Source organism: Daphnia pulicaria, chromosome 3 (genome assembly GCF_021234035.1).
Source record: "Daphnia pulicaria isolate SC F1-1A chromosome 3, SC_F0-13Bv2, whole genome shotgun sequence".
NCBI classification, from domain to species: Eukaryota; Metazoa; Arthropoda; class Branchiopoda; order Diplostraca; family Daphniidae; genus Daphnia; species Daphnia pulicaria.
This window is the reverse complement of record NC_060915.1, coordinates 213,616-238,439: the sequence shown is the minus strand read 5'-3', so window position 1 is coordinate 238,439 and position 24,824 is coordinate 213,616. Positions and strand designations below refer to the sequence as shown.

Here is a 24,824-nt window from a genome sequence, read left to right as displayed (position 1 = left end):
GCCATTGATATTTTTGATCTACGAATTTGGACTGGTAACCATCGTGATTGAAAAAAATTTCAAGAAATTTGTTATTTAAAACAAACTATTCATCGCCAACCACATCCCGTATTCCCAAGCGGTCACCCTTCCAAGTACTAAGGGGATTCGACGTGACTTAACTTCTGGGAGCTGACGAGACCAGGTGTGTTCTACGTGATATGGCCGTTGACATTCAAAAATGAAAATTACCCTCCCAGTCCCAATGGATGAATAGAAAATCACTTCAAAGTGATAGAAATGTTTGTTCATTGAATTTGGACTCGTAACCATCGCGAATAAAAAAGCGCGATAAACTTTGAAAAACTCGCAATGAAATTTATCCAGAATCATTCCTATAGATGAATTGAACCTATCTCTATGCCATTGATATTTTTGATCTACGAATTTGGACTGGTAACCATCGTGATTGAAAAAAATTTCAAGAAATTTGTTATTGCAAACAAACTATTCATCGCCAACGACATCCCGTATTCCCAAGCGGTCACCCTGCCAAGTACTAACGGGAATCGACGTGACTTAACTTCTGGGAGCTGACGAGACCAGGTGTGTTCTACGTGATATGGCCGTTGACATTCAAAAATGAAAAATTACCCTCCCAGTCCCAATGGATGAATAGAAAATCACTTCAAAGTGATAGAAATGTTTGTTCATTGAATTTGGACTCGTAACCATCGCGAATAAAAAAGCGCGATAAACTTTGAAAAACTCGCAATGAAATTTATCCAGAATCATTCCTATAGATGAATTGAACCTATCTCTATGCCATTGATATTTTGATCTACGAATTTAGACTGGTAACCATCGTGATTGAAAAAAAATTTCAAGAAATTTGTTATTGAAAACAAACTATTCATCGCCAACGACATCCCGTATTCCCAAGCGGTCACCCTTCCAAGTACTAACGGGACTCGACGTGACTTAACTTCTGGGAGCTGACGAGACCAGGTGCGTTCTACGTGATATGGCCGTTGACATTCAAAAATGAAAAATTACCCTCCCAGTCCCAATGGATGAATAGAAAATCACTTCAAAGTGATAGAAATGTTTGTTCATTGAATTTGGACTCGTAACCATCGCGAATAAAAAAGCGCGATAAACTTTGAAAAACTCGCAATGAAATTTATCCAGAATCATTCCTATAGATGAATTGAACCTATCTCTATGCCATTGATATTTTTGATCTACGAATTTGGACTGGTAACCATCGTGATTGAAAAAAATTTCAAGAAATTTGTTATTTAAAACAAACTATTCATCGCCAACCACATCCCGTATTCCCAAGCGGTCACCCTTCCAAGTACTAAGGGGATTCGACGTGACTTAACTTCTGGGAGCTGACGAGACCAGGTGTGTTCTACGTGATATGGCCGTTGACATTCAAAAATGAAAATTACCCTCCCAGTCCCAATGGATGAATAGAAAATCACTTCAAAGTGATAGAAATGTTTGTTCATTGAATTTGGACTCGTAACCATCGCGAATAAAAAAGCGCGATAAACTTTGAAAAACTCGCAATGAAATTTATCCAAAATCATTCCTATAGATGAATTGAACCTATCTCTATGCCATTGATATTTTTGATCTACGAATTTGGACTGGTAACCATCGTGATTGAAAAAAATTTCAAGAAATTTGTTATTGAAAACAAACTATTCATCGCCAACGACATCCCGTATTCCCAAGCGGTCACCCTTCCAAGTACTAACGGGACTCGACGTGACTTAACTTCTGGGAGCTGACGAGACCAGGTGCGTTCTACGTGATATGGCCGTTGACATTCAAAACTGAAAAATTACCCTCCCAGTCCCAATGGATGAATAGAAAATCACTTCAAAGTGATAGAAATGTTTGTTCATTGAATTTGGACTCGTAACCATCGCGAATAAAAAAGCGCGATAAACTTTGAAAAACTCGCAATGAAATTTATCCAGAATCATTCCTATAGATGAATTGAACCTATCTCTATGCCATTGATATTTTTGATCTACGAATTTGGACTGGTAACCATCGTGATTGAAAAAAATTTCAAGAAATTTGTTATTGAAAACAAACTATTCATCGCCAACGACATCCCGTATTCCCAAGCGGTCACCCTTCCAAGTACTAACGGGACTCGACGTGACTTAACTTCTGGGAGCTGACGAGACCAGGTGCGTTCTACGTGATATGGCCGTTGACATTCAAAAATGAAAAATTACCCTCCCAGTCCCAATGGATGAATAGAAAATCACTTCAAAGTGATAGAAATGTTTGTTCATTGAATTTGGACTCGTAACCATCGCGAATAAAAAAGCGCGATAAACTTTGAAAAACTCGCAATGAAATTTATCCAGAATCATTCCTATAGATGAATTGAACCTATCTCTATGCCATTGATATTTTTGATCTACGAATTTAGACTGGTAACCATCGTGATTGAAAAAAAATTTCAAGAAATTTGTTATTGAAAACAAACTATTCATCGCCAACGACATCCCGTATTCCCAAGCGGTCACCCTTCCAAGTACTAACGGGACTCGACGTGACTTAACTTCTGGGAGCTGACGAGACCAGGTGCGTTCTACGTGATATGGCCGTTGACATTCAAAAATGAAAAATTACCCTCCCAGTCCCAATGGATGAATAGAAAATCACTTCAAAGTGATAGAAATGTTTGTTCATTGAATTTGGACTCGTAACCATCGCGAATAAAAAAGCGCGATAAACTTTGAAAAACTCGCAATGAAATTTATCCAGAATCATTCAAATAGATGAATTGAACCTATCTCTATGCCATTGATATTTTTGATCTACGAATTTGGACTGGTAACCATCGTGATTGAAAAAAATTTCAAGAAATTTGTTATTGAAAACAAACTATTCATCGCCAACGACATCCCGTATTCCCAAGCGGTCACCCTTCCAAGTACTAACGGGACTCGACGTGACTTAACTTCTGGGAGCTGACGAGACCAGGTGCGTTCTACGTGATATGGCCGTTGACATTCAAAACTGAAAAATTACCCTCCCAGTCCCAATGGATGAATAGAAAATCACTTCAAAGTGATAGAAATGTTTGTTCATTGAATTTGGACTCGTAACCATCGCGAATAAAAAAGCGCGATAAACTTTGAAAAACTCGCAATGAAATTTATCCAGAATCATTCCTATAGATGAATTGAACCTATCTCTATGCCATTGATATTTTTGATCTACGAATTTGGACTGGTAACCATCGTGATTGAAAAAAATTTCAAGAAATTTGTTATTGAAAACAAACTATTCATCGCCAACGACATCCCGTATTCCCAAGCGGTCACCCTTCCAAGTACTAACGGGACTCGACGTGACTTAACTTCTGGGAGCTGACGAGACCAGGTGCGTTCTACGTGATATGGCCGTTGACATTCAAAAATGAAAAATTACCCTCCCAGTCCCAATGGATGAATAGAAAATCACTTCAAAGTGATAGAAATGTTTGTTCATTGAATTTGGACTCGTAACCATCGCGAATAAAAAAGCGCGATAAACTTTGAAAAACTCGCAATGAAATTTATCCAGAATCATTCCTATAGATGAATTGAACCTATCTCTATGCCATTGATATTTTTGATCTACGAATTTAGACTGGTAACCATCGTGATTGAAAAAAAATTTCAAGAAATTTGTTATTGAAAACAAACTATTCATCGCCAACGACATCCCGTATTCCCAAGCGGTCACCCTTCCAAGTACTAACGGGACTCGACGTGACTTAACTTCTGGGAGCTGACGAGACCAGGTGCGTTCTACGTGATATGGCCGTTGACATTCAAAAATGAAAAATTACCCTCCCAGTCCCAATGGATGAATAGAAAATCACTTCAAAGTGATAGAAATGTTTGTTCATTGAATTTGGACTCGTAACCATCGCGAATAAAAAAGCGCGATAAACTTTGAAAAACTCGCAATGAAATTTATCCAGAATCATTCAAATAGATGAATTGAACCTATCTCTATGCCATTGATATTTTTGATCTACGAATTTGGACTGGTAACCATCGTGATTGAAAAAAATTTCAAGAAATTTGTTATTGAAAACAAACTATTCATCGCCAACGACATCCCGTATTCCCAAGCGGTCACCCTTCCAAGTACTAACGGGACTCGACGTGACTTAACTTCTGGGAGCTGACGAGACCAGGTGCGTTCTACGTGATATGGCCGTTGACATTCAAAACTGAAAAATTACCCTCCCAGTCCCAATGGATGAATAGAAAATCACTTCAAAGTGATAGAAATGTTTGTTCATTGAATTTGGACTCGTAACCATCGCGAATAAAAAAGCGCGATAAACTTTGAAAAACTCGCAATGAAATTTATCCAGAATCATTCCTATAGATGAATTGAACCTATCTCTATGCCATTGATATTTTTGATCTACGAATTTGGACTGGTAACCATCGTGATTGAAAAAAATTTCAAGAAATTTGTTATTGAAAACAAACTATTCATCGCCAACGACATCCCGTATTCCCAAGCGGTCACCCTTCCAAGTACTAACGGGACTCGACGTGACTTAACTTCTGGGAGCTGACGAGACCAGGTGCGTTCTACGTGATATGGCCGTTGACATTCAAAAATGAAAAATTACCCTCCCAGTCCCAATGGATGAATAGAAAATCACTTCAAAGTGATAGAAATGTTTGTTCATTGAATTTGGACTCGTAACCATCGCGAATAAAAAAGCGCGATAAACTTTGAAAAACTCGCAATGAAATTTATCCAGAATCATTCCTATAGATGAATTGAACCTATCTCTATGCCATTGATATTTTTGATCTACGAATTTAGACTGGTAACCATCGTGATTGAAAAAAAATTTCAAGAAATTTGTTATTGAAAACAAACTATTCATCGCCAACGACATCCCGTATTCCCAAGCGGTCACCCTTCCAAGTACTAACGGGACTCGACGTGACTTAACTTCTGGGAGCTGACGAGACCAGGTGCGTTCTACGTGATATGGCCGTTGACATTCAAAAATGAAAAATTACCCTCCCAGTCCCAATGGATGAATAGAAAATCACTTCAAAGTGATAGAAATGTTTGTTCATTGAATTTGGACTCGTAACCATCGCGAATAAAAAAGCGCGATAAACTTTGAAAAACTCGCAATGAAATTTATCCAGAATCATTCAAATAGATGAATTGAACCTATCTCTATGCCATTGATATTTTTGATCTACGAATTTGGACTGGTAACCATCGTGATTGAAAAAAATTTCAAGAAATTTGTTATTGCAAACAAACTATTCATCGCCAACGACATCCCGTATTCCCAAGCGGTCACCCTGCCAAGTACTAACGGGAATCGACGTGACTTAACTTCTGGGAGCTGACGAGACCAGGTGTGTTCTACGTGATATGGCCGTTGACATTCAAAAATGAAAAATTACCCTCCCATTCCCAATGGATGAATAGAAAATCACTTCAAAGTGATAGAAATGTTTGTTCATTGAATTTGGACTCGTAACCATCGCGAATAAAAAAGCGCGATAAACTTTGAAAAACTCGCAATGAAATTTATCCAGAATCATTCCTATAGATGAATTGAACCTATCTCTATGCCATTGATATTTTTGATCTACGAATTTGGACTGGTAACCATCGTGATTGAAAAAAATTTCAAGAAATTTGTTATTTAAAACAAACTATTCATCGCCAACGACATCCCGTATTCCCAAGCGGTCACCCTTCCAAGTACTAACGGGACTCGACGTGACTTAACTTCTGGGAGCTGACGAGACCAGGTGTGTTCTACGTGATATGGCCGTTGACATTCAAAAATGAAAATTACCCTCCCAGTCCCAATGGATGAATAGAAAATCACTTCAAAGTGATAGAAATGTTTGTTCATTGAATTTGGACTCGTAACCATCGCGAATAAAAAAGCGCGATAAACTTTGAAAAACTCGCAATGAAATTTATCCAGAATCATTCCTATAGATGAATTGAACCTATCTCTATGCCATTGATATTTTTGATCTACGAATTTGGACTGGTAACCATCGTGATTGAAAAAAATTTCAAGAAATTTGTTATTGAAAACAAACTATTCATCGCCAACGACATCCCGTATTCCCAAGCGGTCACCCTTCCAAGTACTAACGGGACTCGACGTGACTTAACTTCTGGGAGCTGACGAGACCAGGTGCGTTCTACGTGATATGGCCGTTGACATTCAAAAATGAAAAATTACCCTCCCAGTCCCAATGGATGAATAGAAAATCACTTCAAAGTGATAGAAATGTTTGTTCATTGAATTTGGACTCGTAACCATCGCGAATAAAAAAGCGCGATAAACTTTGAAAAACTCGCAATGAAATTTATCCAGAATCATTCAAATAGATGAATTGAACCTATCTCTATGCCATTGATATTTTTGATCTACGAATTTGGACTGGTAACCATCGTGATTGAAAAAAATTTCAAGAAATTTGTTATTGCAAACAAACTATTCATCGCCAACGACATCCCGTATTCCCAAGCGGTCACCCTGCCAAGTACTAACGGGAATCGACGTGACTTAACTTCTGGGAGCTGACGAGACCAGGTGTGTTCTACGTGATATGGCCGTTGACATTCAAAAATGAAAAATTACCCTCCCATTCCCAATGGATGAATAGAAAATCACTTCAAAGTGATAGAAATGTTTGTTCATTGAATTTGGACTCGTAACCATCGCGAATAAAAAAGCGCGATAAACTTTGAAAAACTCGCAATGAAATTTATCCAGAATCATTCCTATAGATGAATTGAACCTATCTCTATGCCATTGATATTTTTGATCTACGAATTTGGACTGGTAACCATCGTGATTGAAAAAAATTTCAAGAAATTTGTTATTTAAAACAAACTATTCATCGCCAACGACATCCCGTATTCCCAAGCGGTCACCCTTCCAAGTACTAACGGGACTCGACGTGACTTAACTTCTGGGAGCTGACGAGACCAGGTGTGTTCTACGTGATATGGCCGTTGACATTCAAAAATGAAAATTACCCTCCCAGTCCCAATGGATGAATAGAAAATCACTTCAAAGTGATAGAAATGTTTGTTCATTGAATTTGGACTCGTAACCATCGCGAATAAAAAAGCGCGATAAACTTTGAAAAACTCGCAATGAAATTTATCCAGAATCATTCCTATAGATGAATTGAACCTATCTCTATGCCATTGATATTTTTGATCTACGAATTTGGACTGGTAACCATCGTGATTGAAAAAAATTTCAAGAAATTTGTTATTGAAAACAAACTATTCATCGCCAACGACATCCCGTATTCCCAAGCGGTCACCCTTCCAAGTACTAACGGGACTCGACGTGACTTAACTTCTGGGAGCTGACGAGACCAGGTGCGTTCTACGTGATATGGCCGTTGACATTCAAAAATGAAAAATTACCCTCCCAGTCCCAATGGATGAATAGAAAATCACTTCAAAGTGATAGAAATGTTTGTTCATTGAATTTGGACTCGTAACTATCGCGAATAAAAAAGCGCGATAAACTTTGAAAAACTCGCAATGAAATTTATCCAGAATCATTCCTATAGATGAATTGAACCTATCTCTATGCCATTGATATTTTTGATCTACGAATTTGGACTGGTAACCATCGTGATTGAAAAAAAATTTCAAGAAATTTGTTATTGAAAACAAACTATTCATCGCCAACGACATCCCGTATTCCCAAGCGGTCACCCTTCCAAGTACTAACGGGACTCGACGTGACTTAACTTCTGGGAGCTGACGAGACCAGGTGCGTTCTACGTGATATGGCCGTTGACATTCAAAAATGAAAAATTACCCTCCCAGTCCCAATGGATGAATAGAAAATCACTTCAAAGTGATAGAAATGTTTGTTCATTGAATTTGGACTCGTAACCATCGCGAATAAAAAAGCGCGATAAACTTTGAAAAACTCGCAATGAAATTTATCCAGAATCATTCCTATAGATGAATTGAACCTATCTCTATGCCATTGATATTTTTGATCTACGAATTTGGACTGGTAACCATCGTGATTGAAAAAAAATTTCAAGAAATTTGTTATTGAAAACAAACTATTCATCGCCAACGACATCCCGTATTCCCAAGCGGTCACCCTTCCAAGTACTAACGGGACTCGACGTGACTTAACTTCTGGGAGCTGACGAGACCAGGTGCGTTCTACGTGATATGGCCGTTGACATTCAAAAATGAAAAATTACCCTCCCAGTCCCAATGGATGAATAGAAAATCACTTCAAAGTGATAGAAATGTTTGTTCATTGAATTTGGACTCGTAACTATCGCGAATAAAAAAGCGCGATAAACTTTGAAAAACTCGCAATGAAATTTATCCAGAATCATTCCTATAGATGAATTGAACCTATCTCTATGCCATTGATATTTTTGATCTACGAATTTGGACTGGTAACCATCGTGATTGAAAAAAAATTTCAAGAAATTTGTTATTGAAAACAAACTATTCATCGCCAACGACATCCCGTATTCCCAAGCGGTCACCCTTCCAAGTACTAACGGGACTCGACGTGACTTAACTTCTGGGAGCTGACGAGACCAGGTGCGTTCTACGTGATATGGCCGTTGACATTCAAAAATGAAAAATTACCCTCCCAGTCCCAATGGATGAATAGAAAATCACTTCAAAGTGATAGAAATGTTTGTTCATTGAATTTGGACTCGTAACCATCGCGAATAAAAAAGCGCGATAAACTTTGAAAAACTCGCAATGAAATTTATCCAGAATCATTCCTATAGATGAATTGAACCTATCTCTATGCCATTGATATTTTTGATCTACGAATTTGGACTGGTAACCATCGTGATTGAAAAAAAATTTCAAGAAATTTGTTATTGAAAACAAACTATTCATCGCCAACGACATCCCGTATTCCCAAGCGGTCACCCTTCCAAGTACTAACGGGACTCGACGTGACTTAACTTCTGGGAGCTGACGAGACCAGGTGCGTTCTACGTGATATGGCCGTTGACATTCAAAAATGAAAAATTACCCTCCCAGTCCCAATGGATGAATAGAAAATCACTTCAAAGTGATAGAAATGTTTGTTCATTGAATTTGGACTCGTAACTATCGCGAATAAAAAAGCGCGATAAACTTTGAAAAACTCGCAATGAAATTTATCCAGAATCATTCCTATAGATGAATTGAACCTATCTCTATGCCATTGATATTTTTGATCTACGAATTTGGACTGGTAACCATCGTGATTGAAAAAAAATTTCAAGAAATTTGTTATTGAAAACAAACTATTCATCGCCAACGACATCCCGTATTCCCAAGCGGTCACCCTTCCAAGTACTAACGGGACTCGACGTGACTTAACTTCTGGGAGCTGACGAGACCAGGTGCGTTCTACGTGATATGGCCGTTGACATTCAAAAATGAAAAATTACCCTCCCAGTCCCAATGGATGAATAGAAAATCACTTCAAAGTGATAGAAATGTTTGTTCATTGAATTTGGACTCGTAACCATCGCGAATAAAAAAGCGCGATAAACTTTGAAAAACTCGCAATGAAATTTATCCAGAATCATTCCTATAGATGAATTGAACCTATCTCTATGCCATTGATATTTTTGATCTACGAATTTGGACTGGTAACCATCGCGATTAAAAAACGCGATAAACTTTGAAAAACTCTCAATGGAATTGATCCAGAATCATTCTTATAGATGAATTTAACCTATCTCTAAGGCATTGAAATGTTTTATCTACGAATTTGGACTGGTAACCATCGTGATTGAAAAAAAAATTTCAAGAAATTTGTTATTGAAAACAAACTATTCATCGCCAACGACATCCCGTATTCCCAAGCGGTCACTCTTCCAAGTACTAACGGGACTCGACGTAACTTAACTTCTGGGAGCTGACGAGACCAGGTGCGCTCTACGTGATATGGCCGTTGACATTCAAAAATGAAAAATTACCCTCCCAGTCCCAATGGATGAATAGAAAATCACTTCAAAGTGATAGAAATGTTTGTTCATTGAATTTGGACTCGTAACCATCGCGAATAAAAAAGCGCGATAAACTTTGAAAAACTCTCAATGGAATTGATCCAGAATTATTCTTATAGATGAATTTAACCTATCTCTAAGGCATTGAAATGTTTTATCTACGAATTTGGACTGGTAACCATCGTGATTTAAAAAAAAATTTCAAGAAATTTGTTATTGAAAACAAACTATTCATCGCCAACGACATCCCGTATTCCCAAGCGGTCACCCTTCCAAGTACTAACGGGACTCGACGTAACTTAACTTCTGGGAGCTGACGAGACCAGGTGCGTTCTACGTGATATGGCCGTTGACATTCAAAAATGAAAATTTACCCTCCCAGTCCCAATGGATGAATAGAAAATCACTTCAAAGTGATAGAAATGTTTGTTAATTGAATTTGGACTCGTAACTATCGCGAATAAAAAAGCGCGATAAACTTTGAAAAACTCGCAATGAAATTTATCCAGAATCATTCCTATAGATGAATTGAACCTATCTCTATGCCATTGATATTTTTGATCTACGAATTTGGACTGGTAACCATCGTGATTGAAAAAAAATTTCAAGAAATTTGTTATTGAAAACAAACTATTCATCGCCAACGACATCCCGTATTCCCAAGCGGTCACCCTTCCAAGTACTAACGGGACTCGACGTGACTTAACTTCTGGGAGCTGACGAGACCAGGTGCGTTCTACGTGATATGGCCGTTGACATTCAAAAATGAAAAATTACCCTCCCAGTCCCAATGGATGAATAGAAAATCACTTCAAAGTGATAGAAATGTTTGTTCATTGAATTTGGACTCGTAACCATCGCGAATAAAAAAGCGCGACAAACTTTGAAAAACTCGCAATGAAATTTATCCAGAATCATTCCTATAGATGAATTGAACCTATCTCTATGCCATTGATATTTTTGATCTACGAATTTGGACTGGTAACCATCGTGATTGAAAAAAATTTCAAGAAATTTGTTATTGAAAACAAACTATTCATCGCCAACGACATCCCGTATTCCCAAGCGGTCACCCTTCCAAGTACTAACGGGACTCGACGTGACTTAACTTCTGGGAGCTGACGAGACCAGGTGTGTTCTACGTGATATGGCCGTTGACATTCAAAAATGAAAAATTACCCTCCCAGTCCCAATGGATGAATAGAAAATCACTTCAAAGTGATAGAAATGTTTGTTCATTGAATTTGGACTCGTAACTATCGCGAATAAAAAAGCGCAATAAACTTTGAAAAACTCGCAATGAAATTTATCCAGAATCATTCCTATAGATGAATTGAACCTATCTCTATGCCATTGATATTTTTGATCTACGAATTTGGACTGGTAACCATCGTGATTGAAAAAAAATTTCAAGAAATTTGTTATTGAAAACAAACTATTCATCGCCAACGACATCCCGTATTCCCAAGCGGTCACCCTTCCAAGTACTAACGGGACTCGACGTGACTTAACTTCTGGGAGCTGACGAGACCAGGTGCGTTCTACGTGATATGGCCGTTGACATTCAAAAATGAAAAATTACCCTCCCAGTCCCAATGGATGAATAGAAAATCACTTCAAAGTGATAGAAATGTTTGTTCATTGAATTTGGACTCGTAACCATCGCGAATAAAAAAGCGCGACAAACTTTGAAAAACTCGCAATGAAATTTATCCAGAATCATTCCTATAGATGAATTGAACCTATCTCTATGCCATTGATATTTTTGATCTACGAATTTGGACTGGTAACCATCGTGATTGAAAAAAATTTCAAGAAATTTGTTATTGAAAACAAACTATTCATCGCCAACGACATCCCGTATTCCCAAGCGGTCACCCTTCCAAGTACTAACGGGACTCGACGTGACTTAACTTCTGGGAGCTGACGAGACCAGGTGTGTTCTACGTGATATGGCCGTTGACATTCAAAATTGAAAAATTACCCTCCCAGTCCCAATGGATGAATAGAAAATCACTTCAAAGTGATAGAAATGTTTGTTCATTGAATTTGGACTCGTAACCATCGCGAATAAAAAAGCGCGATAAACTTTGAAAAACTCGCAACGAAATTTATCCAGAATCATTCAAATAGATGAATTGAACCTATCTCTATGCCATTGATATTTTTGATCTACGAATTTGGACTGGTAACCATCGCGATTGAAAAAAAATTTCAAGAAATTTGTTATTGCAAACAAACTATTCATCGCCAACGACATCCCGTATTCCCAAGCGGTCACCCTGCCAAGTACTAACGGGACTCGACGTGACTTAACTTCTGGGAGCTGACGAGACCAGGTGTGTTCTACGTGATATGGCCGTTGACATTCAAAAATGAAAAATTACCCTCCCAGTCCCAATGGATGAATAGAAAATCACTTCAAAGTGATAGAAATGTTTGTTCATTGAATTTGGACTCGTAACCATCGCGAATAAAAAAGCGCGATAAACTTTGAAAAACTCGCAATGAAATTTATCCAGAATCATTCAAATAGATGAATTGAACCTATCTCTATGCCATTGATATTTTTGATCTACGAATTTGGACTGGTAACCATCGTGATTGAAAAAAAATTTCAAGAAATTTGTTATTGCAAACAAACTATTCATCGCCAACGACATCCCGTATTCCCAAGCGGTCACCCTGCCAAGTACTAACGGGACTCGACGTGACTTAACTTCTGGGAGCTGACGAGACCAGGTGTGTTCTACGTGATATGGCCGTTGACATTCAAAAATGAAAAATTACCCTCCCAGTCCCAATGGATGAATAGAAAATCACTTCAAAGTGATAGAAATGTTTGTTCATTGAATTTGGACTCGTAACCATCGCGAATAAAAAAGCGCGATAAACTTTGAAAAACTCGCAATGAAATTTATCCAGAATCATTCAAATAGATGAATTGAACCTATCTCTATGCCATTGATATTTTTGATCTACGAATTTGGACTGGTAACCATCGTGATTGAAAAAAAATTTCAAGAAATTTGTTATTGCAAACAAACTATTCATCGCCAACGACATCCCGTATTCCCAAGCGGTCACCCTGCCAAGTACTAACGGGACTCGACGTGACTTAACTTCTGGGAGCTGACGAGACCAGGTGTGTTCTACGTGATATGGCCGTTGACATTCAAAAATGAAAAATTACCCTCCCAGTCCCAATGGATGAATAGAAAATCACTTCAAAGTGATAGAAATGTTTGTTCATTGAATTTGGACTCGTAACCATCGCGAATAAAAAAGCGCGACAAACTTTGAAAAACTCGCAATGAAATTTATCCAGAATCATTCCTATAGATGAATTGAACCTATCTCTATGCCATTGATATTTTTGATCTACGAATTTGGACTGGTAACCATCGTGATTGAAAAAAATTTCAAGAAATTTGTTATTGAAAACAAACTATTCATCGCCAACGACATCCCGTATTCCCAAGCGGTCACCCTTCCAAGTACTAACGGGACTCGACGTGACTTAACTTCTGGGAGCTGACGAGACCAGGTGTGTTCTACGTGATATGGCCGTTGACATTCAAAAATGAAAAATTACCCTCCCAGTCCCAATGGATGAATAGAAAATCACTTCAAAGTGATAGAAATGTTTGTTCATTGAATTTGGACTCGTAACCATCGCGAATAAAAAAGCGCGATAAACTTTGAAAAACTCGCAATGAAATTTATCCAGAATCATTCCTATAGATGAATTGAACCTATCTCTATGCCATTGATATTTTTGATCTACGAATTTGGACTGGTAACCATCGTGATTGAAAAAAATTTCAAGAAATTTGTTATTGAAAACAAACTATTCATCGCCAACGACATCCCGTATTCCCAAGCGGTCACCCTTCCAAGTACTAACGGGACTCGACGTGACTTAACTTCTGGGAGCTGACGAGACCAGGTGCGTTCTACGTGATATGGCCGTTGACATTCAAAAATGAAAAATTACCCTCCCAGTCCCAATGGATGAATAGAAAATCACTTCAAAGTGATAGAAATGTTTGTTCATTGAATTTGGACTCGTAACCATCGCGAATAAAAAAGCGCGATAAACTTTGAAAAACTCGCAATGAAATTTATCCAGAATCATTCCTATAGATGAATTGAACCTATCTCTATGCCATTGATATTTTTGATCTACGAATTTGGACTGGTAACCATCGTGATTGAAAAAAATTTCAAGAAATTTGTTATTTAAAACAAACTATTCATCGCCAACGACATCCCGTATTCCCAAGCGGTCACCCTTCCAAGTACTAACGGGACTCGACGTGACTTAACTTCTGGGAGCTGACGAGACCAGGTGTGTTCTACGTGATATGGCCGTTGACATTCAAAATTGAAAAATTACCCTCCCAGTCCCAATGGATGAATAGAAAATCACTTCAAAGTGATAGAAATGTTTGTTCATTGAATTTGGACTCGTAACCATCGCGAATAAAAAAGCGCGATAAACTTTGAAAAACTCGCAATGAAATTTATCCAGAATCATTCCTATAGATGAATTGAACCTATCTCTATGCCATTGATATTTTTGATCTACGAATTTGGACTGGTAACCATCGTGATTGAAAAAAATTTCAAGAAATTTGTTATTTAAAACAAACTATTCATCGCCAACGACATCCCGTATTCCCAAGCGGTCACCCTTCCAAGTACTAACGGGACTCGACGTGACTTAACTTCTGGGAGCTGACGAGACCAGGTGCGTTCTACGTGATATGGCCGTTGACATTCAAAATTGAAAAATTACCCTGCCAGTCCCAATGGATGAATAGAAAATCACTTCAAAGTGATAGAAATGTTTGTTCATTGAATTTGGACTCGTAACCATCGCGAATAAAAAAGCGCGATAAACTTTGAAAAACTCGCAATGAAATTTATCCAGAATCATTCCTATAGATGAATTGAACCTATCTCTATGCCATTGATATTTTTGATCTACGAATTTGGACTGGTAACCATCGTGATTGAAAAAAATTTCAAGAAATTTGTTATTTAAAACAAACTATTCATCGCCAACGACATCCCGTATTCCCAAGCGGTCACCCTTCCAAGTACTAACGGGACTCGACGTGACTTAACTTCTGGGAGCTGACGAGACCAGGTGTGTTCTACGTGATATGGCCGTTGACATTCAAAATTGAAAAATTACCCTCCCAGTCCCAATGGATGAATAGAAAATCACTTCAAAGTGATAGAAATGTTTGTTCATTGAATTTGGACTCGTAACCATCGCGAATAAAAAAGCGCGATAAACTTTGAAAAACTCGCAATGAAATTTATCCAGAATCATTCCTATAGATGAATTGAACCTATCTCTATGCCATTGATATTTTTGATCTACGAATTTGGACTGGTAACCATCGTGATTGAAAAAAATTTCAAGAAATTTGTTATTTAAAACAAACTATTCATCGCCAACGACATCCCGTATTCCCAAGCGGTCACCCTTCCAAGTACTAACGGGACTCGACGTGACTTAACTTCTGGGAGCTGACGAGACCAGGTGCGTTCTACGTGATATGGCCGTTGACATTCAAAAATGAAAAATTACCCTCCCAGTCCCAATGGATGAATAGAAAATCACTTCAAAGTGATAGAAATGTTTGTTCATTGAATTTGGACTCGTAACCATCGCGAATAAAAAAGCGCGATAAACTTTGAAAAACTCGCAATGAAATTTATCCAGAATCATTCAAATAGATGAATTGAACCTATCTCTATGCCATTGATATTTTTGATCTACGAATTTGGACTGGTAACCATCGCGATTAAAAAACGCGATAAACTTTGAAAAACTCTCAATGGAATTGATCCAGAATCATTCTTATAGATGAATTTAACCTATCTCTAAGGCATTGATTTGTTTTATCTACGAATTTGGACTGGTAACCATCGTGATTGAAAAAAAAAATTCAAGAAATTTGTTATTGAAAACAAACTATTCATCGCCAACGACATCCCGTATTCCCAAGCGGTCACCCTTCCAAGTACTAACGGGACTCGACGTGACTTAACTTCTGGGAGCTGACGAGACCAGGTGCGTTCTACGTGATATGGCCGTTGACATTCAAAAATGAAAAATTACCCTCCCAGTCCCAATGGATGAATAGAAAATCACTTCAAAGTGATAGAAATGTTTGTTCATTGAATTTGGACTCGTAACCATCGCGAATAAAAAAGCGCGATAAACTTTGAAAAACTCGCAATGAAATTTATCCAGAATCATTCCTATAGATGAATTGAACCTATCTCTAGGCCATTGATATTTTTGATCTACGAATTTGGACTGGTAACCATCGTGATTGAAAAAAATTTCAAGAAATTTGTTATTTAAAACAAACTATTCATCGCCAACGACATCCCGTATTCCCAAGCGGTCACCCTTCCAAGTACTAACGGGACTCGACGTGACTTAACTTCTGGGAGCTGACGAGACCAGGTGTGTTCTACGTGATATGGCCGTTGACATTCAAAATTGAAAAATTACCCTCCCAGTCCCAATGGATGAATAGAAAATCACTTCAAAGTGATAGAAATGTTTGTTCATTGAATTTGGACTCGTAACCATCGCGAATAAAAAAGCGCGATAAACTTTGAAAAACTCGCAATGAAATTTATCCAGAATCATTCCTATAGATGAATTGAACCTATCTCTATGCCATTGATATTTTTGATCTACGAATTTGGACTGGTAACCATCGTGATTGAAAAAAATTTCAAGAAATTTGTTATTTAAAACAAACTATTCATCGCCAACGACATCCCGTATTCCCAAGCGGTCACCCTTCCAAGTACTAACGGGACTCGACGTGACTTAACTTCTGGGAGCTGACGAGACCAGGTGCGTTCTACGTGATATGGCCGTTGACATTCAAAATTGAAAAATTACCCTGCCAGTCCCAATGGATGAATAGAAAATCACTTCAAAGTGATAGAAATGTTTGTTCATTGAATTTGTACTCGTAACCATCGCGAATAAAAAAGCGCGATAAACTTTGAAAAACTCGCAATGAAATTTATCCAGAATCATTCCTATAGATGAATTGAACCTATCTCTATGCCATTGATATTTTTGATCTACGAATTTGGACTGGTAACCATCGTGATTGAAAAAAATTTCAAGAAATTTGTTATTTAAAACAAACTATTCATCGCCAACGACATCCCGTATTCCCAAGCGGTCACCCTTCCAAGTACTAACGGGACTCGACGTGACTTAACTTCTGGGAGCTGACGAGACCAGGTGTGTTCTACGTGATATGGCCGTTGACATTCAAAATTGAAAAATTACCCTCCCAGTCCCAATGGATGAATAGAAAATCACTTCAAAGTGATAGAAATGTTTGTTCATTGAATTTGGACTCGTAACCATCGCGAATAAAAAAGCGCGATAAACTTTGAAAAACTCGCAATGAAATTTATCCAGAATCATTCCTATAGATGAATTGAACCTATCTCTATGCCATTGATATTTTTGATCTACGAATTTGGACTGGTAACCATCGTGATTGAAAAAAATTTCAAGAAATTTGTTATTTAAAACAAACTATTCATCGCCAACGACATCCCGTATTCCCAAGCGGTCACCCTTCCAAGTACTAACGGGACTCGACGTGACTTAACTTCTGGGAGCTGACGAGACCAGGTGCGTTCTACGTGATATGGCCGTTGACATTCAAAATTGAAAAATTACCCTCCCAGTCCCAATGGATGAATAGAAAATCACTTCAAAGTGATAGAAATGTTTGTTCATTGAATTTGGACTCGTAACCATCGCGAATAAAAAAGCGCGATAAACTTTGAAAAACTCGCAATGAAATTTATCCAGAATCATTCCTATAGATGAATTGAACCTATCTCTATGCCATTGATATTTTTGATCTACGAATTTGGACTGGTAACCATCGTGATTGAAAAAAATTTCAAGAAATTTGTTATTTAAAACAAACTATTCATCGCCAACGACATCCCGTATTCCCAAGCGGTCACCCTTCCAAGTACTAACGGGACTCGACGTAACTTAACTTCTGGGAGCTGACGAGACCAGGTGCGTTCTACGTGATATGGCCGTTGACATTCAAAAATGAAAATTTACCCTCCCAGTCCCAATGGATGAATAGAAAATCACTTCAAAGTGATAGAAATGTTTGTTCATTGAATTTGGACTCGTAACTATCGCGAATAAAAAAGCGCGATAAACTTTGAAAAACTCGCAATGAAATTTATCCAGAATCATTCCTATAGATGAATTGAACCTATCTCTATGCCATTGATATTTTTGATCTACGAATTTGGACTGGTAACCATCGTGATTGAAAAAAAATTTCAAGAAATTTGTTATTGAAAACAAACTATTCATCGCCAACGACATCCCGTATTCCCAAGCGGTCACCCTTCCAAGTACTAACGGGACTCGACGTGACTTAACTTCTGGGAGCTGACGAGACCAGGTGCGTTCTACGTGATATGGCCGTTGACATTCAAAAATGAAAAATTACCCTCCCAGTCCCAATGGATGAATAGAAAATCACTTCAAAGTGATAGAAATGTTTGTTCATTGAATTTGGACTCGTAACCATCGCGAATAAAAAAGCGCGATAAACTTTGAAAAACTCGCAATGAAATTTATCCAGAATCATTCTTATAGATGAATTTAACCTATCTCTAAGGCATTGAAATGTTTTATCTACGAATTTGGACTGGTAACCATCGTGATTTAAAAAAAAATTTCAAGAAATTTGTTATTGAAAACAAACTATTCATCGCCAACGACATCCCGTATTCCCAAGCGGTCACCCTTCCAAGTACTAACGGGACTCGACGTAACTTAACTTCTGGGAGCTGACGAGACCAGGTGCGTTCTACGTGATATGGCCGTTGACATTCAAAAATGAAAATTTACCCTCCCAGTCCCAATGGATGAATAGAAAATCACTTCAAAGTGATAGAAATGTTTGTTCATTGAATTTGGACTCGTAACTATCGCGAATAAAAAAGCGCGATAAACTTTGAAAAACTCGCAATGAAATTTATCCAGAATCATTCCTATAGATGAATTGAACCTATCTCTATGCCATTGATATTTTTGATCTACGAATTTGGACTAGTAACCATCGTGATTGAAAAAAAATTTCAAGAAATTTGTTATTGAAAACAAACTATTCATCGCCAACGACATCCCGTATTCCCAAGCGGTCACCCTTCCAAGTACTAACGGGACTCGACGTGACTTAACTTCTGGGAGCTGACGAGACCAGGTGCGTTCTACGTGATATGGCCGTTGACATTCAAAAATGAAAAATTACCCTCCCAGTCCCAATGGATGAATAGAAAATCACTTCAAAGTGATAGAAATGTTTGTTCATTGAATTTGGACTCGTAACCATCGCGAATAAAAAAGCGCGATAAACTTTGAAAAACTCTCAATGGAATTGATCCAGAATTATTCTTATAGATGAATTTAACCTATCTCTAAGGCATTGAAATGTTTTATCTACGAATTTGGACTGGTAACCATCGTGATTGAAAAAAAAATTTCAAGAAATTTGTTATTGAAAACAAACTATTCATCGCCAACGACATCCCGTATTCCCAAGCGGTCACTCTTCCAAGTACTAACGGGACTCGACGTAACTTAACTTCTGGGAGCTGACGAGACCAGGTGCGCTCTACGTGATATGGCCGTTGACATTCAAAAATGAAAAATTACCCTCCCAGTCCCAATGGATGAATAGAAAATCACTTCAAAGTGATAGAAATGTTTGTTCATTGAATTTGGACTCGTAACTATCGCGAATAAAAAAGCGCGATAAACTTTGAAAAACTCGCAATGAAATTTATCCAGAATCATTCCTATAGATGAATTGAACCTATCTCTATGCCATTGATATTTTTGATCTACGAATTTGGACTAGTAACCATCGTGATTGAAAAAAAATTTCAAGAAATTTGTTATTGAAAACAAACTATTCATCGCCAACGACATCCCGTATTCCCAAGCGGTCACCCTTCCAAGTACTAACGGGACTCGACGTGACTTAACTTCTGGGAGCTGACGAGACCAGGTGCGTTCTACGTGATATGGCCGTTGACATTCAAAAATGAAAAATTACCCTCCCAGTCCCAATGGATGAATAGAAAATCACTTCAAAGTGATAGAAATGTTTGTTCATTGAATTTGGACTCGTAACCATCGCGAATAAAAAAGCGCGATAAACTTTGAAAAACTCGCAATGAAATTTATCCAGAATCATTCAAATAGATGAATTGAACCTATCTCTATGCCATTGATATTTTTGATCTACGAATTTGGACTGGTAACCATCGCGATTAAAAAACGCGATAAACTTTGAAAAACTCTCAATGGAATTGATCCAGAATCATTCTTATAGATGAATTTAACCTATCTCTAAGGCATTGAAATGTTTTATCTACGAATTTGGACTGGTAACCATCGTGATTGAAAAAAAAATTTCAAGAAATTTGTTATTGAAAACAAACTATTCATCGCCAACGACATCCCGTATTCCCAAGCGGTCACTCTTCCAAGTACTAACGGGACTCGACGTAACTTAACTTCTGGGAGCTGACGAGACCAGGTGCGCTCTACGTGATATGGCCGTTGACATTCAAAAATGAAAAATTACCCTCCCAGTCCCAATGGATGAATAGAAAATCACTTCAAAGTGATAGAAATGTTTGTTCATTGAATTTGGACTCGTAACTATCGCGAATAAAAAAGCGCGATAAACTTTGAAAAACTCGCAATGAAATTTATCCAGAATCATTCCTATAGATGAATTGAACCTATCTCTATGCCATTGATATTTTTGATCTACGAATTTGGACTAGTAACCATCGTGATTGAAAAAAAATTTCAAGAAATTTGTTATTGAAAACAAACTATTCATCGCCAACGACATCCCGTATTCCCAAGCGGTCACCCTTCCAAGTACTAACGGGACTCGACGTGACTTAACTTCTGGGAGCTGACGAGACCAGGTGCGTTCTACGTGATATGGCCGTTGACATTCAAAAATGAAAAATTACCCTCCCAGTCCCAATGGATGAATAGAAAATCACTTCAAAGTGATAGAAATGTTTGTTCATTGAATTTGGACTCGTAACCATCGCGAATAAAAAAGCGCGATAAACTTTGAAAAACTCGCAATGAAATTTATCCAGAATCATTCCTATAGATGAATTGAACCTATCTCTAGGCCATTGATATTTTTGATCTACGAATTTGGACTGGTAACCATCGTGATTGAAAAAAATTTCAAGAAATTTGTTATTTAAAACAAACTATTCATCGCCAACGACATCCCGTATTCCCAAGCGGTCACCCTTCCAAGTACTAACGGGACTCGACGTGACTTAACTTCTGGGAGCTGACGAGACCAGGTGTGTTCTACGTGATATGGCCGTTGACATTCAAAATTGAAAAATTACCCTCCCAGTCCCAATGGATGAATAGAAAATCACTTCAAAGTGATAGAAATGTTTGTTCATTGAATTTGGACTCGTAACCATCGCGAATAAAAAAGCGCGATAAACTTTGAAAAACTCGCAATGAAATTTATCCAGAATCATTCCTATAGATGAATTGAACCTATCTCTATGCCATTGATATTTTTGATCTACGAATTTGGACTGGTAACCATCGTGATTGAAAAAAATTTCAAGAAATTTGTTATTTAAAACAAACTATTCATCGCCAACGACATCCCGTATTCCCAAGCGGTCACCCTTCCAAGTACTAACGGGACTCGACGTGACTTAACTTCTGGGAGCTGACGAGACCAGGTGCGTTCTACGTGATATGGCCGTTGACATTCAAAATTGAAAAATTACCCTGCCAGTCCCAATGGATGAATAGAAAATCACTTCAAAGTGATAGAAATGTTTGTTCATTGAATTTGTACTCGTAACCATCGCGAATAAAAAAGCGCGATAAACTTTGAAAAACTCGCAATGAAATTTATCCAGAATCATTCCTATAGATGAATTGAACCTATCTCTATGCCATTGATATTTTTGATCTACGAATTTGGACTGGTAACCATCGTGATTGAAAAAAATTTCAAGAAATTTGTTATTTAAAACAAACTATTCATCGCCAACGACATCCCGTATTCCCAAGCGGTCACCCTTCCAAGTACTAACGGGACTCGACGTGACTTAACTTCTGGGAGCTGACGAGACCAGGTGTGTTCTACGTGATATGGCCGTTGACATTCAAAATTGAAAAATTACCCTCCCAGTCCCAATGGATGAATAGAAAATCACTTCAAAGTGATAGAAATGTTTGTTCATTGAATTTGGACTCGTAACCATCGCGAATAAAAAAGCGCGATAAACTTTGAAAAACTCGCAATGAAATTTATCCAGAATCATTCCTATAGATGAATTGAACCTATCTCTATGCCATTGATATTTTTGATCTACGAATTTGGACTGGTAACCATCGTGATTGAAAAAAATTTCAAGAAATTTGTTATTTAAAACAAACTATTCATCGCCAACGACATCCCGTATTCCCAAGCGGTCACCCTTCCAAGTACTAACGGGACTCGACGTGACTTAACTTCTGGGAGCTGACGAGACCAGGTGCGTTCTACGTGATATGGCCGTTGACATTCAAAATTGAAAAATTACCCTCCCAGTCCCAATGGATGAATAGAAAATCACTTCAAAGTGATAGAAATGTTTGTTCATTGAATTTGGACTCGTAACCATCGCGAATAAAAAAGCGCGATAAACTTTGAAAAACTCGCAATGAAATTTATCCAGAATCATTCCTATAGATGAATTGAACCTATCTCTATGCCATTGATATTTTTGATCTACGAATTTGGACTGGTAACCATCGTGATTGAAAAAAATTTCAAGAAATTTGTTATTTAAAACAAACTATTCATCGCCAACGACATCCCGTATTCCCAAGCGGTCACCCTTCCAAGTACTAACGGGACTCGACGTAACTTAACTTCTGGGAGCTGACGAGACCAGGTGCGTTCTACGTGATATGGCCGTTGACATTCAAAAATGAAAATTTACCCTCCCAGTCCCAATGGATGAATAGAAAATCACTTCAAAGTGATAGAAATGTTTGTTCATTGAATTTGGACTCGTAACTATCGCGAATAAAAAAGCGCGATAAACTTTGAAAAACTCGCAATGAAATTTATCCAGAATCATTCCTATAGATGAATTGAACCTATCTCTATGCCATTGATATTTTTGATCTACGAATTTGGACTGGTAACCATCGTGATTGAAAAAAAATTTCAAGAAATTTGTTATTGAAAACAAACTATTCATCGCCAACGACATCCCGTATTCCCAAGCGGTCACCCTTCCAAGTACTAACGGGACTCGACGTGACTTAACTTCTGGGAGCTGACGAGACCAGGTGCGTTCTACGTGATATGGCCGTTGACATTCAAAAATGAAAAATTACCCTCCCAGTCCCAATGGATGAATAGAAAATCACTTCAAAGTGATAGAAATGTTTGTTCATTGAATTTGGACTCGTAACCATCGCGAATAAAAAAGCGCGATAAACTTTGAAAAACTCGCAATGAAATTTATCCAGAATCATTCTTATAGATGAATTTAACCTATCTCTAAGGCATTGAAATGTTTTATCTACGAATTTGGACTGGTAACCATCGTGATTTAAAAAAAAATTTCAAGAAATTTGTTATTGAAAACAAACTATTCATCGCCAACGACATCCCGTATTCCCAAGCGGTCACCCTTCCAAGTACTAACGGGACTCGACGTAACTTAACTTCTGGGAGCTGACGAGACCAGGTGCGTTCTACGTGATATGGCCGTTGACATTCAAAAATGAAAATTTACCCTCCCAGTCCCAATGGATGAATAGAAAATCACTTCAAAGTGATAGAAATGTTTGTTCATTGAATTTGGACTCGTAACTATCGCGAATAAAAAAGCGCGATAAACTTTGAAAAACTCGCAATGAAATTTATCCAGAATCATTCCTATAGATGAATTGAACCTATCTCTATGCCATTGATATTTTTGATCTACGAATTTGGACTAGTAACCATCGTGATTGAAAAAAAATTTCAAGAAATTTGTTATTGAAAACAAACTATTCATCGCCAACGACATCCCGTATTCCCAAGCGGTCACCCTTCCAAGTACTAACGGGACTCGACGTGACTTAACTTCTGGGAGCTGACGAGACCAGGTGCGTTCTACGTGATATGGCCGTTGACATTCAAAAATGAAAAATTACCCTCCCAGTCCCAATGGATGAATAGAAAATCACTTCAAAGTGATAGAAATGTTTGTTCATTGAATTTGGACTCGTAACCATCGCGAATAAAAAAGCGCGATAAACTTTGAAAAACTCTCAATGGAATTGATCCAGAATTATTCTTATAGATGAATTTAACCTATCTCTAAGGCATTGAAATGTTTTATCTACGAATTTGGACTGGTAACCATCGTGATTGAAAAAAAAATTTCAAGAAATTTGTTATTGAAAACAAACTATTCATCGCCAACGACATCCCGTATTCCCAAGCGGTCACTCTTCCAAGTACTAACGGGACTCGACGTAACTTAACTTCTGGGAGCTGACGAGACCAGGTGCGCTCTACGTGATATGGCCGTTGACATTCAAAAATGAAAAATTACCCTCCCAGTCCCAATGGATGAATAGAAAATCACTTCAAAGTGATAGAAATG

General features: G+C 37.9%; 61 pseudogenes; all 61 read right to left on the bottom strand.

The window, feature by feature from the left end:
• Positions 1 to 93: 93 nt before the first annotated feature.
• On the bottom strand, positions 94 to 212 carry LOC124330376 (annotated as a pseudogene).
• Positions 213 to 494: 282 nt separating this feature from the next.
• LOC124330068 lies at positions 495 to 613 on the bottom strand (annotated as a pseudogene).
• Positions 614 to 896: 283 nt separating this feature from the next.
• On the bottom strand, positions 897 to 1,015 carry LOC124334658 (annotated as a pseudogene).
• A 283-nt stretch (positions 1,016 to 1,298) lies between these two features.
• On the bottom strand, positions 1,299 to 1,417 carry LOC124330375 (annotated as a pseudogene).
• A 282-nt stretch (positions 1,418 to 1,699) lies between these two features.
• On the bottom strand, positions 1,700 to 1,818 carry LOC124334657 (annotated as a pseudogene).
• A 283-nt stretch (positions 1,819 to 2,101) lies between these two features.
• On the bottom strand, positions 2,102 to 2,220 carry LOC124334656 (annotated as a pseudogene).
• A 284-nt stretch (positions 2,221 to 2,504) lies between these two features.
• On the bottom strand, positions 2,505 to 2,623 carry LOC124334655 (annotated as a pseudogene).
• A 283-nt stretch (positions 2,624 to 2,906) lies between these two features.
• On the bottom strand, positions 2,907 to 3,025 carry LOC124334652 (annotated as a pseudogene).
• Positions 3,026 to 3,308: 283 nt separating this feature from the next.
• Positions 3,309 to 3,427, bottom strand: LOC124334651 (annotated as a pseudogene).
• A 284-nt stretch (positions 3,428 to 3,711) lies between these two features.
• Positions 3,712 to 3,830, bottom strand: LOC124334650 (annotated as a pseudogene).
• Positions 3,831 to 4,113: 283 nt separating this feature from the next.
• Positions 4,114 to 4,232, bottom strand: LOC124334649 (annotated as a pseudogene).
• Positions 4,233 to 4,515: 283 nt separating this feature from the next.
• On the bottom strand, positions 4,516 to 4,634 carry LOC124334648 (annotated as a pseudogene).
• A 284-nt stretch (positions 4,635 to 4,918) lies between these two features.
• On the bottom strand, positions 4,919 to 5,037 carry LOC124334647 (annotated as a pseudogene).
• A 283-nt stretch (positions 5,038 to 5,320) lies between these two features.
• LOC124330067 lies at positions 5,321 to 5,439 on the bottom strand (annotated as a pseudogene).
• A 283-nt stretch (positions 5,440 to 5,722) lies between these two features.
• LOC124334911 lies at positions 5,723 to 5,841 on the bottom strand (annotated as a pseudogene).
• A 282-nt stretch (positions 5,842 to 6,123) lies between these two features.
• LOC124334646 lies at positions 6,124 to 6,242 on the bottom strand (annotated as a pseudogene).
• A 283-nt stretch (positions 6,243 to 6,525) lies between these two features.
• Positions 6,526 to 6,644, bottom strand: LOC124330066 (annotated as a pseudogene).
• Positions 6,645 to 6,927: 283 nt separating this feature from the next.
• LOC124334908 lies at positions 6,928 to 7,046 on the bottom strand (annotated as a pseudogene).
• Positions 7,047 to 7,328: 282 nt separating this feature from the next.
• LOC124334645 lies at positions 7,329 to 7,447 on the bottom strand (annotated as a pseudogene).
• A 284-nt stretch (positions 7,448 to 7,731) lies between these two features.
• LOC124334644 lies at positions 7,732 to 7,850 on the bottom strand (annotated as a pseudogene).
• A 284-nt stretch (positions 7,851 to 8,134) lies between these two features.
• On the bottom strand, positions 8,135 to 8,253 carry LOC124334643 (annotated as a pseudogene).
• A 284-nt stretch (positions 8,254 to 8,537) lies between these two features.
• LOC124334641 lies at positions 8,538 to 8,656 on the bottom strand (annotated as a pseudogene).
• Positions 8,657 to 8,940: 284 nt separating this feature from the next.
• LOC124334640 lies at positions 8,941 to 9,059 on the bottom strand (annotated as a pseudogene).
• Positions 9,060 to 9,343: 284 nt separating this feature from the next.
• LOC124334639 lies at positions 9,344 to 9,462 on the bottom strand (annotated as a pseudogene).
• Positions 9,463 to 9,877: 415 nt separating this feature from the next.
• On the bottom strand, positions 9,878 to 9,996 carry LOC124329816 (annotated as a pseudogene).
• A 285-nt stretch (positions 9,997 to 10,281) lies between these two features.
• LOC124332389 lies at positions 10,282 to 10,400 on the bottom strand (annotated as a pseudogene).
• Positions 10,401 to 10,684: 284 nt separating this feature from the next.
• Positions 10,685 to 10,803, bottom strand: LOC124334638 (annotated as a pseudogene).
• A 283-nt stretch (positions 10,804 to 11,086) lies between these two features.
• On the bottom strand, positions 11,087 to 11,205 carry LOC124334907 (annotated as a pseudogene).
• Positions 11,206 to 11,489: 284 nt separating this feature from the next.
• LOC124334636 lies at positions 11,490 to 11,608 on the bottom strand (annotated as a pseudogene).
• Positions 11,609 to 11,891: 283 nt separating this feature from the next.
• On the bottom strand, positions 11,892 to 12,010 carry LOC124334906 (annotated as a pseudogene).
• Positions 12,011 to 12,294: 284 nt separating this feature from the next.
• LOC124335543 lies at positions 12,295 to 12,413 on the bottom strand (annotated as a pseudogene).
• Positions 12,414 to 12,697: 284 nt separating this feature from the next.
• On the bottom strand, positions 12,698 to 12,816 carry LOC124335542 (annotated as a pseudogene).
• A 284-nt stretch (positions 12,817 to 13,100) lies between these two features.
• LOC124335540 lies at positions 13,101 to 13,219 on the bottom strand (annotated as a pseudogene).
• Positions 13,220 to 13,502: 283 nt separating this feature from the next.
• LOC124334905 lies at positions 13,503 to 13,621 on the bottom strand (annotated as a pseudogene).
• Positions 13,622 to 13,904: 283 nt separating this feature from the next.
• LOC124334635 lies at positions 13,905 to 14,023 on the bottom strand (annotated as a pseudogene).
• A 283-nt stretch (positions 14,024 to 14,306) lies between these two features.
• Positions 14,307 to 14,425, bottom strand: LOC124334904 (annotated as a pseudogene).
• Positions 14,426 to 14,708: 283 nt separating this feature from the next.
• On the bottom strand, positions 14,709 to 14,827 carry LOC124334634 (annotated as a pseudogene).
• Positions 14,828 to 15,110: 283 nt separating this feature from the next.
• On the bottom strand, positions 15,111 to 15,229 carry LOC124334903 (annotated as a pseudogene).
• Positions 15,230 to 15,512: 283 nt separating this feature from the next.
• Positions 15,513 to 15,631, bottom strand: LOC124334633 (annotated as a pseudogene).
• Positions 15,632 to 16,046: 415 nt separating this feature from the next.
• Positions 16,047 to 16,165, bottom strand: LOC124334632 (annotated as a pseudogene).
• Positions 16,166 to 16,448: 283 nt separating this feature from the next.
• LOC124334902 lies at positions 16,449 to 16,567 on the bottom strand (annotated as a pseudogene).
• Positions 16,568 to 16,850: 283 nt separating this feature from the next.
• On the bottom strand, positions 16,851 to 16,969 carry LOC124334631 (annotated as a pseudogene).
• A 283-nt stretch (positions 16,970 to 17,252) lies between these two features.
• On the bottom strand, positions 17,253 to 17,371 carry LOC124334901 (annotated as a pseudogene).
• A 283-nt stretch (positions 17,372 to 17,654) lies between these two features.
• On the bottom strand, positions 17,655 to 17,773 carry LOC124334629 (annotated as a pseudogene).
• Positions 17,774 to 18,056: 283 nt separating this feature from the next.
• Positions 18,057 to 18,175, bottom strand: LOC124332377 (annotated as a pseudogene).
• Positions 18,176 to 18,459: 284 nt separating this feature from the next.
• LOC124334628 lies at positions 18,460 to 18,578 on the bottom strand (annotated as a pseudogene).
• Positions 18,579 to 18,863: 285 nt separating this feature from the next.
• LOC124332366 lies at positions 18,864 to 18,982 on the bottom strand (annotated as a pseudogene).
• Positions 18,983 to 19,266: 284 nt separating this feature from the next.
• LOC124334627 lies at positions 19,267 to 19,385 on the bottom strand (annotated as a pseudogene).
• A 285-nt stretch (positions 19,386 to 19,670) lies between these two features.
• Positions 19,671 to 19,789, bottom strand: LOC124329815 (annotated as a pseudogene).
• A 284-nt stretch (positions 19,790 to 20,073) lies between these two features.
• Positions 20,074 to 20,192, bottom strand: LOC124334626 (annotated as a pseudogene).
• Positions 20,193 to 20,607: 415 nt separating this feature from the next.
• Positions 20,608 to 20,726, bottom strand: LOC124329814 (annotated as a pseudogene).
• Positions 20,727 to 21,010: 284 nt separating this feature from the next.
• On the bottom strand, positions 21,011 to 21,129 carry LOC124334625 (annotated as a pseudogene).
• Positions 21,130 to 21,412: 283 nt separating this feature from the next.
• Positions 21,413 to 21,531, bottom strand: LOC124334900 (annotated as a pseudogene).
• Positions 21,532 to 21,814: 283 nt separating this feature from the next.
• On the bottom strand, positions 21,815 to 21,933 carry LOC124334624 (annotated as a pseudogene).
• A 283-nt stretch (positions 21,934 to 22,216) lies between these two features.
• LOC124334899 lies at positions 22,217 to 22,335 on the bottom strand (annotated as a pseudogene).
• Positions 22,336 to 22,618: 283 nt separating this feature from the next.
• LOC124334623 lies at positions 22,619 to 22,737 on the bottom strand (annotated as a pseudogene).
• Positions 22,738 to 23,020: 283 nt separating this feature from the next.
• Positions 23,021 to 23,139, bottom strand: LOC124332354 (annotated as a pseudogene).
• Positions 23,140 to 23,423: 284 nt separating this feature from the next.
• Positions 23,424 to 23,542, bottom strand: LOC124334622 (annotated as a pseudogene).
• A 285-nt stretch (positions 23,543 to 23,827) lies between these two features.
• Positions 23,828 to 23,946, bottom strand: LOC124332342 (annotated as a pseudogene).
• Positions 23,947 to 24,230: 284 nt separating this feature from the next.
• LOC124334620 lies at positions 24,231 to 24,349 on the bottom strand (annotated as a pseudogene).
• Positions 24,350 to 24,634: 285 nt separating this feature from the next.
• Positions 24,635 to 24,753, bottom strand: LOC124329813 (annotated as a pseudogene).
• Between the last annotated feature and the right edge of the window lie 71 nt (positions 24,754 to 24,824).